The sequence below is a fragment of the Hemiscyllium ocellatum genome, chromosome 6 (genome assembly GCF_020745735.1).
Source record: "Hemiscyllium ocellatum isolate sHemOce1 chromosome 6, sHemOce1.pat.X.cur, whole genome shotgun sequence".
Taxonomy (NCBI): Eukaryota; Metazoa; Chordata; class Chondrichthyes; order Orectolobiformes; family Hemiscylliidae; genus Hemiscyllium; species Hemiscyllium ocellatum.
The window spans coordinates 93073405-93087005 of record NC_083406.1 but is presented as its reverse complement, the minus strand read 5'-3'; positions in this window follow the sequence as shown (position 1 = coordinate 93087005).

Genomic DNA, 13601 nt, shown 5'->3' with positions numbered 1-13601 from the left:
ACCTGAGAGGGTGGACAGGGCTTCGATTTAGTATCTCATCCAAAAGCTAGAATTTCAAACAATACAACACTCCATCAATAGCTGGAGTAACACCCTACTTTTCTGTGCTCAAGTTGCCAATAGCTAGTTGACTTAGAGGTGAGAGTGCTCCCAGTTGAGCCACAGCAATGTTAAGATAAATAACCCCTTTGCATGACTAACAAAACCCATCTCCCAGTAAATCTAATCTGCATTTTCAAAAAGGCTTAAATTCTTTCCGATGTGTGCTGCTCTTAATTGGCTACATATTCCAGGTGGGGCCTAGCTAATGTTTTGGAAAAGGTTATGATAAGTTTCTTCCTTTTGTACTACGTGCCTCTATTTATAAAGCCAAGGATCCTGTATGCCTTTGTAACAGACTTTTCAACTTGTCTTGACATGTTCACATGTCTACTTTTTCTAGTCTAGTCTCTTGGGAGAGAAGATTGTTTGTTTCTATTCCATTTGGTGGGTTCTGAGATGGTTGAAGTAGAGAGTCTACAGGCTGCAGACTCTGCCCTTGCAGGAGAGGTGATGCTTGAAGATTCCGGGGTATGTGTGTTTGGAAGTTGTGTGTCACTCTGATATGTTGACTTTACCTTCTGATGTTCCTGATGAAGGGTTTAGTGCATTCCTGAAAGAAATTCCTTATTTTGTTTGGTTAGAAATCAGGGACTCTCATTAGTTGATGGGGATGTTTAATCCAATCAGGAATGTTTTGAGGACTTCCTTCAAGTGCTTCCATGAGCCTTTTGGTTTTCTTTGGTTGCAACTGAGTTCCAAGTAGAGCAGTTACTTCAACCGCCTTGTGTCAGTTATATGAACAACTTGCAGAGCTGATTTTGAATTGAACTATTTGCACCAGAATTGGAAGATCTGTGAAGGCACAAAATCTTGTGGTATTTTCCAGTGTTTGAGTCATCTGTTGTAGTTTCTTCAAATCTCTGAGATACATTAGGAGCAAACTTCTTAATCAAACCCCCCACATTCAAGTCCAAGCCATTGATATTTACTGAAAAAAAGGAACTTGTATTGAGCCCTGCACAACCCTACCAGAAGCAGCCTTCTACTCACAAAAGCACTCTTCAGCAATCACATTTTCCTTTCTCCTGCACAGCTAATTTCGGATCCACCTTTCTGTTTTGCCAGGAATTCCATGAGTTTTTACTTTTGTGACTTGCCTGCCATATAGCACCAAATCAAAAGCTTTTCTAAACTCCATGTAGACTTCTTTGCATGTTTAACCTCATCAGCTGTCCTTATTACATCCTCAAAAATTATTATCATGTTAATTAGTCATCCTAAACAAATCTATGCTAACCATCTTTGATTAATCCATATGCATCAAAATGAAAATTAATCCATCTCTTTTGAAATGAAAATTTTTATCCTTCTCAGAACTTTTTCCAATAGTTTTTCTGCTACCAAGTTGGTTGGCCTGTAATTACTAAATCTATTATTTTCCTCCTTTTTAAGAAATGGTACATTTGCTCTCCTCTACTTCTCTGACACCACATCTCTAACCAGAAAGGGTTGGAAAATCTTGGCCACAGCCTCTGCCACTTTTCTCTCTCTAGAACATCTGAGACTCATGTGATTCAAGGCCAAGAGTTTGTCCACTTTACACCATGTTAAACCCCTTAATACTTCTCCTCTCATGATTTTGATCTCACCTAATATTCCACTCTCTTCTGCCCTGATTGCAATATTTATATTGCTTTTTAAACAGTTAGTATCTGAAAGTATTAACAGGATATAAAGTATAATCAGGATATAAAGGATTGTTCCTGGGAGGAACTAACCACTGTATGGTAGCTCACTTTTTAAATTAAAAATCACATAACACCAGGTTATAATACAATAGGTTTATTTGAAAGTACAAAGCTTTCAGAGCACTGCTTCTTTGTCATGTGAGCTTTGCTCCAAAGGCTTGTACTTCCAAATAAACCTATCGGACTATAACTTGCTTTTGTGTGATTTTTAACTTTGTCCAACCCAGTCCAACAATGGCACCTCCACATCATGGCTACAATTTTAATTAGCAATCCAGACTGTTGACCTATCTTGATAACTCTGTGTTTGTTAGTTCCACTCTTTTTATTTCAGAGAATATACTGAACTGTCACTATCCCCTGTAATCCTTTCACTTACTGTCAAGTAGCTGGTCCAATTTATTTAACCAAATCCCACATCAGTTTAGAAAAATTTCATTAACTAATATTTTTCTTTCATTGTCCTTTTCCACAGTTACCCTAAAGTTAACTGAATTTGTGATGTGACAACATTATAACACTTTAAAAGGTTATTTTGTCTTTTTTTTTCAGAGGTATTGAGCTGGTTAGTTAAGACCACTTGAGTAAACAGCTTGGGAGACCTCGGTTTCTTTTAACGGCCTGCATGGGAGTGACCAGATCTCACAGATTAGGATCTGATTTGGGATCAGATCATTCATGCTGTCATTGTTTGGTGGAACAAATTGGAGGGGCCATAAGATTTTCCTCCTGCTTCTTTCCTCCTGTGTTTTTTAAGGGGAGGAAAGAACAGTTCCACGTAGGATTTGAGCAGAGAGCCAGAAATATTATTGGGTGAAAGTGAGGACTCAGATGTTGGACATCAGAGTCAAGAGTGTGGTGCTGGAAAATTGACGTTTTGAGCATAAGCTCTTCATCACAAAGAGCCTATGCTCAAGATGTTGATTCTCCTGCTCCTCACATGCTGCCTGACCGGTTGTGCTTTTCCAGCACCACATTCTCATTAGAAATACAACTGGCAACCTTTGCTGCAGGTGTGAGTTAAACCACAAACGGTTGTGCCAGGTCACATACCTGACAACAGCATGTACTTGCATCTTTAATTTTAGTTTATTTGCAGGTGTACAGCTGCAGATTTGTTAACCTGAGAAATTCTCTGAAATAGAATGCTGATAATTTACTTGACCTATAAATAGTCCTATACCTCTGACAGTGACTAAGTGCTGTCTCAGGTTTGTGCTTCTAAGTGAGTAATGAATTTGGATTTAGATTCTCATGTTACTTGTTCACATAAAATGGAAAGAATCCTTGATGAAAAGAACCTCATGTCAGGATAACTTATCATGTTTGTTATTTAGAAAAATTGCTAACACCAATACTGGAAGAAGTTGTCCTTAAATAGAGTGCTACATTGCAATTCACAAGACTTAGAAGAAATTACAGCACAGAAATCAGTCATTCAGCCCAACTGGTCTGAATAGTACAGTGTAGGAACCTCAGCAGAAATTCACATCTTTTGTTTTTGAATACCTCACACTGAGAGCAACATTTTTCCAAATATTTTCTGTGCAAAAAATGGAGAAAAACATTCTTAAATGTGACTCATTTGCTTTATGAGTGTTATGGATCAATTTTTTAATCTTTGAAATCAGCATCTCACACCATTTTAAAGAGATTTATCAATTATAACATTATAAGATTTGTAGGTATCATGTTTACAAATTAGAGTTGAATATACAGGTTCAGGTTTGATCGGCTCTGTGGATAGTTCACAATCCCATTGTTTTTAAATTAAAAAGTCAGTCAGTTAAGTAATAAGATTAATGAATGCTGCACCTGCTGCCTGCCTGTGGACTTGAAACATACTCAAATAAGCAATAATTACTAAGGTATTTGCAGGGCCTAATATTAATTCCATAATCATTCCTAATTGCTTGGTAAACACTTGAAATGATAGTGCTGATTTTAAAAAATTTCCATGTTATCAACCTTATTTGCATTTGCACTGTTTCTTACTGGACGGCATGTAATTTTTTTTTACTGTTGTGGCCAAACTCGGTATTCAGTGTTTTCAGTGACAATAAAAGACTTAATTGATGTGTATGTACTGTCTCTGACATTTTCGGAAGAAGTCGACTTGGTATATTAATGACTTTTGTTTGCTAATTGTGTCAAAAACATGGATACTGAACATTTATTACAGTTAACAACGTGATTTGACTTGTTATGTTTACATTGTATCTCAATGCATTGATTTGGAATTGCAGTACATAATTACTGTAAAAAACATTTTTCATTTTCACATTCACTCTAACTGCACTATTGCACTGACTTCCCACCAATACTGATGGTATATCACTGTCACTATTGCATGCATGATCTTCCCTTAGGACATCACTGTTTTTCATCCACATGCATCAGTGCTAACAGCTGTGCCAGCCTATCTTTTTTCATTCAATCTCTGCCTTTGTCTCATTTCAAGAGTTAGTGACCAATAGGGTTGAAAGAGCTAAGACAGTGGTAGGGTGCCTGACTTTTGACCCTGCACCACTTACAAGATGATGTTTCTTGCCATAATTGGAGATGACTGCAACCATTCATTTGGTGATTTGACTTGGTTTATTATTGTTACATGTACCAAGGTACAGTGAAAAATATTGTTTTCCAGACAAATCACACTTTATATAAGTATATCAGGGTAATAGAATAGAATGCAGAATATAGTGTTATAGCTACAGTGAAGGTATAGAGAAAGATCAACTCTCATATATGAGAGGTCCATTCAAAAGTCTGATAACAGCAGGGAAGAAGCTGTTGGTATCTGTTTTCAAACTTTTGTACCTTCTGCCTGGTATGTGAGGGACTGTATAGGGTAGCCCACAAACCCACCAACACACTAAGACAACAGCTAATGAACTTGAAAGACCCTATAAAGACAATGAGCAAAACTAATGTCATTTACAAAATGCCGTGCAAGAACGTAACAAACACTACATTGGACAAACAGGCAGAAAACTAGCCACCACAATATATGAACATCAACTAGCCACAAAAAGACATGACCCTCTCTCACATTTGGATGAGGAAGGACACTATTTCGACCGGGACAACATATCCATCCCAGGACAAGTCAAACAAAGACACACACGAGAATTCCTAGAAGCATGGCATTCCACCCAGAACACTAAGAACAAACACATCGAGTCAGACCCCATCTACCACCCCGTAAGAAAAGAAACAGGAAGTGACTTCACCACAGGAAATGATATCACCAACTGAAAGAAACCCAAACATATAATAGAAAGCAGGGGTTTTCAGCATTGCTTCGCCTGAGGCCCCTTGAAGATGTTACCTAGTAGGGTTACTAAATGTCTGGAAATGAACTTTCCAGCTCAGCGAGCAAACCTACATCCAAAACCTCAACCTGAGCTACAAATCTTCTCAAAACTCGCTCTTCATTCAGCGTGAATGTTCAACATTTGAACAGTGTTCGTCAAACACTGGGCCACAGAGGTCCCTCAAAAAAGAGTGGGATGCTTCCACATAGACAATCCACATCCTTGGCCTGATTCAGTTATCACTTGTTCAAGACTTTTGATGCATATGCAGTCACAGATTTAACATGTGGCAACAATGATTAGGACCTCTTCACTGACCTCCAAACCCTGTGGCACCTAAGATAGGCAGTGTTATATATAGGATAATAGTGCAAATGCTTTATGGTCCAGTTTGTGAAATGAGCATCATTTGTGGGGTTTTTTTGCTGGATATTGGACCTTGGAAAGTGATTGCTATATTGGTTACTAAAGTGAGACTTTCCAGATCACATTACATTGCCTGTGTCTCACAATAATTAGTAGGATCGATCTGTAATGTTGCAATAAATGTTTGTGGCCAGGATTTTCAATTGGCACAGTATATACAAGAGTTTATGATCACAGATGTTTTTTATCTGCATTGTATGGGCATCCATCCAATGTTATTGAAAGGCCTCACATCAAATTCTGACACTCTTCCCTCAGAGAAAGAAATGATTACTCTGTCCACTTGAGGTGTGGCAGTCGATGTTTTCGATTTCCATTTGTGTTTTGGATGAAGGTGGAAGGCAACAGTGGTCATATTTAACAGAGCAAATCACAGGTTTAGGTTCACAGCCAAGGTGATCCTCCCCACTCCCAAATCGCCATTCCCTTCTTCCTTCCCCTCACTGTCAACCCCACCAGTTTTGACCTTGCTCATGCTCCCACCCAACCGGTTTATTTAATTAGTCATGTTCTCACTTTGCCTCACACCCAGGCATGCAGCATAGTCATATTAGAATGCTGCCGTTGCATTTACCTTTCTAACTGCCAGCTGAACCTGCATGTTAACTATAACAGAATCAAATATATATTAAGCTCTTGCATTGTGGTCACCACCTTCTCAGGACACCCTCCATGGAACTCAAATGTACATAAATGCCTGTTGGATCTTTAGAGTGTACTAAAGTGCTTTGCATCTCCTAAATACTCATGGGTAAGATTCCCCATGACTGAACAGCAAGCCCCACCCTACTCCAACCTGCATTACTCCTTTCCCTCTCATGCATTGCTCCTGCTTATATGTTGAATTGCTCCTTTCATAGTTACTATTCTCTCAATATCCCAGCATACTGCCTCCAATCCCCATAATTGAGTTCCCCAGTTTCCCTACCACACCAGTATCCCCGGTAACCTCCTTTGACTTTCAGACAGACCCCAGGAGAAACAATGGCCTATTTCACTGACCAGATGGGTGGGGTGAGCAGGTTGGGAGGGAGTTAAGAAGTTAGTGACTGCTGTACAAGAAAGACAATTGAGGAACTAGCTGTTAGCTCTGACTTCCATATTAAGGATTGCCTCCATTCCATTTTCTATCCAGCACTTGTGGGAATAGGAAAATGCAGATCAATTAAGTCATAGTTGCATGCTAATGAATTCAAATAGGCCTCTCCTATTCAGTAACAAAAAGTGTCTCGCCATTCCAAACTTAGTGCAGAATTGGACTGCTTTTGTTGACGTCAAGAATCTAAGTTCTGCCAATCTTACCATATTTTCCCAACTGACTTGCATTGTCAATATCATTCAAGGGTTGGGAAGATTCCAGCCCTTGTAATAGTCTTGAAGTGACCATCTATCAGTAAATATTGGCTCTTGTTTTACAGTTGAGACTTAATTTAGATGATTGCTTTGGATTTATCATTCCCATTTTGCTTTTCAATTTGTTAGTCTTGGCTCAGAAATAACTCTGCTGCATCAGGGTTGCATTCAACAGTTATGGACTCAAGCCCTACTCCTTATAATCTAGGCTGGCATTTCAGCAGAGAGACTGCTTCAGCACTGAAGTTGCTACAATGTTAATTTGAGACTCTTTTTACCTCTCACATGCAGCAGTGCCAGTGATATTATTTGAAGAAAAACAGTGTTCTCTTTATGTAGTGGTTCTGTTCGCCGAACTGGAAGTTTTTGTTGCAAACGTTTCGTCCCCTGGCTAGGAGACATCATCAGTGCTGTGGAGCCTCCTGCGAAGCGCTTCTTTGATGTTCCTTCCGGCATTTATAGTGGTCTGTCCTTGCCGCTTCCGGGTGTCAGTTTCAGCTGTCCGCTGTAGTGATTGGTATATTGGGTCCAGGTCGATGTGTCTGTTGATGGAATTTGTGGATGAATGCCATGCCTCTAGGAATTCCCTGGCTGTTGTCTGTCTGGCTTGCCTATGATAGTAGTGTTTTCCCAGTCGAATTCATGTTGCTTGTTGTCTGAGTGTGTGGCTACTAGGGATAGCTGGTCGTGTCGTTTTGTGGCTAGTTGGTGTTCATGTATGCGGATTGTGAGCTGTCTTCCTGTTTGTCCTATATAGTGTTTTGTGCAGTCCTTGCATGGGATTTTATAAACTACATTAGTTTTGCTCATCTGCAAATGTGTTGCTGGTCAAAGCACAGCAGGCCAGGCAGCATCTCAGGAATAGAGAATTCGACGTTTCGAGCATAAGCCCTTCATCAGGAATAAGAGAGAGAGAGAGCCAAGCAGGCTAAGATATAGGGTAGGTAGGAGGGACTAGGGGGAGGGGCGATGGAGGTGGGATAGGTGGAAGGAGGTCAAGGTGAGGGTGATAGGCCGGAGTGGGGTGGGGGCGGAGAGGTCAGGAAGAGGATTGCAGGTTAGGAGGGCGGTGCTGAGTTGAGGGAACCGACTGAGACAAGGTGGGGGGAGGGGAAATGAGGAAACTGGAGAAATCTGAATTCATACCTTGTGGTTGGAGGGTTCCCAGGCGGAAGATGAGGCGCTCCTCCTCCAGCCGTCGTGTTGTGTTCTGCCGGTGGAGGAGTCCAAGGACCTGCATGTCCTCGGTGGAGTGGGAGGGAGAGTTAAAGTGTTGAGCCACGGGGTGATTGGGTTGGTTGGTTCGGGCGGCCCGGAGGTGTTCTCTGAAGCGTTCCGCAAGTAAGCGGCCTGTCTCCCCAATATAGAGGAGGCCACATCGGGTGCAGCGGATGCAATAGATGATGTGTGTGGAGGTACAGGTGAACTTGTGGCGGATATGGAAGGATCCCTTGGGGCCTTGGAGGGAAGTGAGTGTGGAGGTGTGGGCGCAAGTCTTACATTTCCTGCGGTTGCAGGGGAAGGTGCCGGGGGTGGAGGTTGGGTTGGTGGGGGGCGTGGATCTGACGAGGGAGTCACGAAGGGAGTGGTCCTTGCGGAACGCTGATAGGGGAGGGGAGGGAAATATATCCTTGGTGGTGGGGTCCGTTTGGAGGTGGCGGAAATGGCGGCGGATGATACGTTGTATGCGGAGGTTGGTGGGGTGGTAGGTGAGAACCAGTGGGGTTCTGTCTTGGTGGCGGTTGGAGGAGCGGGGCTCAAGGGCGGAGGAGCGGGAAGTGGAGGAGATGCGGTGGAGGGCATCGTCGATCACGTCTGGGGGGAATCTGCGGTCCTTGAAGAAGGAGGCCATCTGGGCTGTGCGGTGTTGGAATTGGTCCTCCTGGGAGCAGATGCGGCGGAGACGAAGGAATTGGGAATATGGGATGGCATTTTTAAAGGGGGCAGGGTGGGAGGAGGTGTAGTCCAGGTAGCTGTGGGAGTCAGTCGGTTTATAATAGATGTCTGTGTTGAGTCGGTCGCCCGAGATAGAAATGGAGAGGTCTAGGAAGGGGAGGGAGGAGTCTGAGAAGGTCCAGGTGAATTTCAGGTCGGGATGGAAGGTGTTAGTAAAGTTGATGAACTGTTCAACCTCCTCGTGGGAGCACGAGGCAGCGCCAATACAGTCATCGATGTAGCGGAGGAAAAGGTGGGGGGTGGTGCCAGTGTAGTTGCGGAAGATGGACTGTTCCACATATCCTACGAAGAGGCAGGCATAGCTGGGGCCCATGCGGGTGCCCATGGCAACTCCTTTAGTTTGGAGGAAGTGGGAGGATTGAAAAGAGAAGTTATTCAGGGTGAGGACCAGTTCAGTCAGTCGAAGGAGGGTGTCAGTGGAAGGGTACTGGTTGGTGCGGCGGGAAAGGAAGAAGCGGAGGGCTTTGAGTCCTTCGCGATGGGGGATGGAGGTGTACAGGGACTGGATGTCCATAGTGAAAATAAGGCGTTGGGGACTGGGGAAGCGAAAATCCTGGAGGAGGTGGAGGGCGTGGGTGGTGTCCCGAACGTAGGTGGGGAGTTCTTGGACTAAAGGGGAGAGGACCGTGTCGAGGTATTGGGAGATGAGTTCGGTGGGGCAGGAGCAGGCTGAGACAATGGGTCGGCTAGGGCAGGCAGGTTTGTGGATTTTGGGCAGGAGGTAGAAACGGGCGGTGCGGGGTTGTGGGACTATGAGGTTGGAGGCGGTGGATGGGAGATCCCCTGAGGTGATGAGGTCCTGGATGGTCTGGGAGATGATGGTTTGGTGGTGGGAGGTGGGGTCGTGGTCAAGGGGGCGATAAGAGGAGGCGTCCGCGAGCTGGCGTTTGGCTTCAGCGGTATATAGGTCAGTGCGCCATACAACCACCGCACCCAACCTCCACCCCCGGCACCTTCCCCTGCAACCGCAGGAAATGTAAGACTTGCGCCCACACCTCCACACTCACTTCCCTCCAAGGCCCCAAGGGATCCTTCCATATTCGCCACAAGTTCACCTGTACCTCCACACACATCATCTATTGCATCTGCTGCACCCGATGTGGCCTCCTCTATATTGGGGAGACAGGCCGCTTACTTGCGGAACGCTTCAGAGAACACCTCCGGGCCGCCCGAACCAACCAACCCAATCACCCCGTGGCTCAACACTTTAACTCTCCCTCCCACTCCACCGAGGACATGCAGGTCCTTGGACTCCTCCACCGGCAGAACACAACAACACGACGGCTGGAGGAGGAGCGCCTCATCTTCCGCCTGGGAACCCTCCAACCACAAGGTATGAATTCAGATTTCTCCAGTTTCCTCATTTCCCCTCCCCCCACCTTGTCTCAGTCGGTTCCCTCAACTCAGCACCGCCCTCCTAACCTGCAATCCTCTTCCTGACCTCTCCGCCCCCACCCCACTCCGGCCTATCACCCTCACCTTGACCTCCTTCCACCTATCCCACCTCCATCGCCCCTCCCCCTAGTCCCTCCTACCTACCCTATATCTTAGCCTGCTTGGCTCTCTCTCTCTCTTATTCCTGATGAAGTGCTTATGCTCGAAACGTCGAATTCTCTATTCCTGAGATGCTGCCTGGCCTGCTGTGCTTTGACCAGCAACACATTTGCAGCTGTGATCTCCAGCATCTGCAGACCTCATTTTTTACTTGTAGTTTTGCTCATGTTGGGTATTGGCTCCTTTGTTCTAGTAAGTTGTTGTCTGAGCGTGGCTGTTGGTTTGTGTGCCGTTATGAGTCCTAGGGGTCGCAGTAGTCTGGCTGTCAGTTCTGAAACGCTCCTGATGTATGGTAGTGTGGCTAGTCCTTTTGGTTGTGGCATGTCCTCGTTCTGTGGTCTATCTCTTAGGCATCTGTTGATAAAGTTGCGCGGGTATCCGTTTTTGGCGAATACCGTGTATAGGTGTTCCTCTTCCTCTTTTCGCAGTTCTGGTGTACTGCAGTGTGTTGTAGCTTTTTTGAATAGTGTCCTGATGCAGCTTCGTTTGTGTGTGTTGGGGTGGTTACTTTCATAGTTTAGGACTTGGTCTGTGTGTGTTGTTTTCCTGTGTACCCTTGTGGTGAATTCTCCGTTCAGTGTTCTCTGTACTATCACGTCTAGGAATGGGAGTTGGCTATCCTTTTCTACTTCTCTCGTGAATCGGATGCCTGTGAGTGTGGCGTTGATGATCCGGTGTGTTTTTTCTATTTCCGTGTTTTTGATGATTATGAAAGTGTCATCGACATATCTGACCCAGATTTTGGGTTGAATTTGTGGTAGGGCTGTTTGTTCTAACCTTTGCATAACTGCCTCTGCTATGAGTCCCGAGATTGGTGATCCCATGGGTGTTCCGTTGATTTGTTGAAGCGGCAAGGACAGACCACTATAAATGCCGGAAGAAACATCAAAGAAGCGCTTCGCAGGAGGCTCCACAGCACTGATGATGTCTCCTAGCCAGGGGACGAAACGTTTGCAACAAAAACTTCCAGTTCGGCGAACAGAACCACTACAACAAGCACCCGAGCTACAAATCTTCGCACAAACTTTGAAGTGTTCTCTTTACTCCCCTTCAATACAAATGTCTATACTTCAGAAGTCATAGCAGCTGTGAAGCACTTTAGAATACCCTAAAGATCCAACAGGTGTTTATGTACGTTTGATTCCCTTGGAGTGTGCCCTGAGAAGTTGGGGACTGCTGTACAAGACATTTGATTCTCTTACAGTTAACAAGCAGTTGGCAGTTAGGAATGCTTCTGTTTCAAGAAGGCTAGAATAAAGAGCAGGGATGTACTGCTAAGGCTGTATAAGGCTCCGTTCAGACCATATTTGGAATATTGTGAGCACTCTTGGCCCCACATCTAAGGAAGGATGTGCTGGTGTAAAAAATAAAAGCAAATTACTGCGGATGCTGGAATCTAAAACCAAAAGAGATAATGCTGGAAAATCTCAGCAGGTCTGGCAGCATCTGAGAAAAGAGCTGACATTTCAAGTCTAACTGACCCTTTGTCAAAGCTGGTGTGTTGAAGGCAGTCCAGAGAAGGTTTACAAGATGATTTTGGGGATGAAGGGCTTGTCATATGAGGAGCAGTTGAGGATTCATGAGTCTGTAGTTGATGGAGCTTAAATGGTTGAAAGGAGGATCTCATTGAAACTTACAGAGTACTGAGAGGCCTCAGTAGAGTGGACATGGAGAAAATGTTTACACAAGTAGGAGAGACTAGAACTTTGGGGAACAAGCTCAGAGTGAAGGCACCACCCTTTAGAACTCAGCTGAGGAGGAATTTCTTAAGACAGAGGGTGGTTAATCTGTGGAATTCATGGCTGCAGAAAGCTGTGGAGGCCAAATCATTGAATGTAATAAGACAGAGTCATACAATCATAGAGATGTTCAGCATGGAAACAGACCCTTCAGTTCAACTTGTCCATGCTGACTGGGTATCCCAGCCTAAACTAGTCCTATTTACTGGCCCATATCCTTTCAAACCCTTCCTACTCATAGACCCATCCAGATGCCTTTTAAATGTTGCAATTATACCAGCCTCCACCACTTCCTCTGGCACTTCGTTCCATACAGGTACCACCCTCTGTGTGAAAAAGTTGTCCCTTAGATCAGATTGATAAATTCTTTATTAGTAAGGGGTCAAAGGTTATAGAGAGAAGGAAGGAGATTGGGATTGAGAAACATATCAATCACTATCAAATGGACAGATTGGCCTAATTCTGTTCTATTTCTCATAGTCTTATTGATATTTGTTCCTTTTTTTTGCATACATCCTTTCTAGTAAGTGAACTGTCTCATTTATTGTCTTTCAAGGTGCAAGCATAATTTTCAGTCTATTAATATTTCAAAGGGAATCCTGAAACTTTGTAGATATTTTCTAATCAACCAATTCAGAGATAATATCACACATTTCTAGAGTAGGTTGACCATGAGCCTGACCTTATGGCTCAGAGATAGGGACACTACCACTGCATCACAAAAACTTTATACATTATTTTTCCTCAGACTCATTAAATATGCTCAACATTGTGTAAATAAAACATTGGTTGGTGTTCTATAAAGATCATTGTCAATGCAAGTCTTCATTCATTTGTTGAAAGGTGAGTTAATACAAACTTTCTAAGTTTCTCACCTTTTCTCTTTATGAGGTGCATTATTTTCAAACTCAGCACTTGCTCAAAATGGGATGAGTTATATATTTCATTCCCCAAAAATGGTTTCGGAAGAAATCTTAAAATGTAAGAACTTTCGATCACAAACCCAACCTGCCTCAAACTTGTCCATTTTTGGCTTTAGTGGAGATGGAATGGAAGGTAAGGGATCAGTCTGCTCTTTGAAGCCAGCTCACTTGTCTAACTATTTTACTGAAGCTGTGTTTAGGTTTTTGTTAACTGGCTGAGTTTCCCAGGCTTTCTCACCTTATTAACTAAAAGCGGCTGTATCATGGAATAAAGTTGGAGTTACTAGCCTCGTTCAAAATTAGCCCCATATCAGGTCCTGAAGGAATTTGACCAGGTGTATATGGAAAGGACATTTCGTCCTGTGGGAAAATCTAGAACAAATTGTTATGGTTTCAAAATGGAGGGGCTGAGGAAACATTTTTCTCTTAAAGAGTTGTGAGTCTTTGGAATTCCTTTCCTCAAAAGGTAGTGGATGTAGAAAATATTTAAATATTTTAAAGGAAGAGATAGATAGATTCTTGATTACTAGGACATGAAAGGTT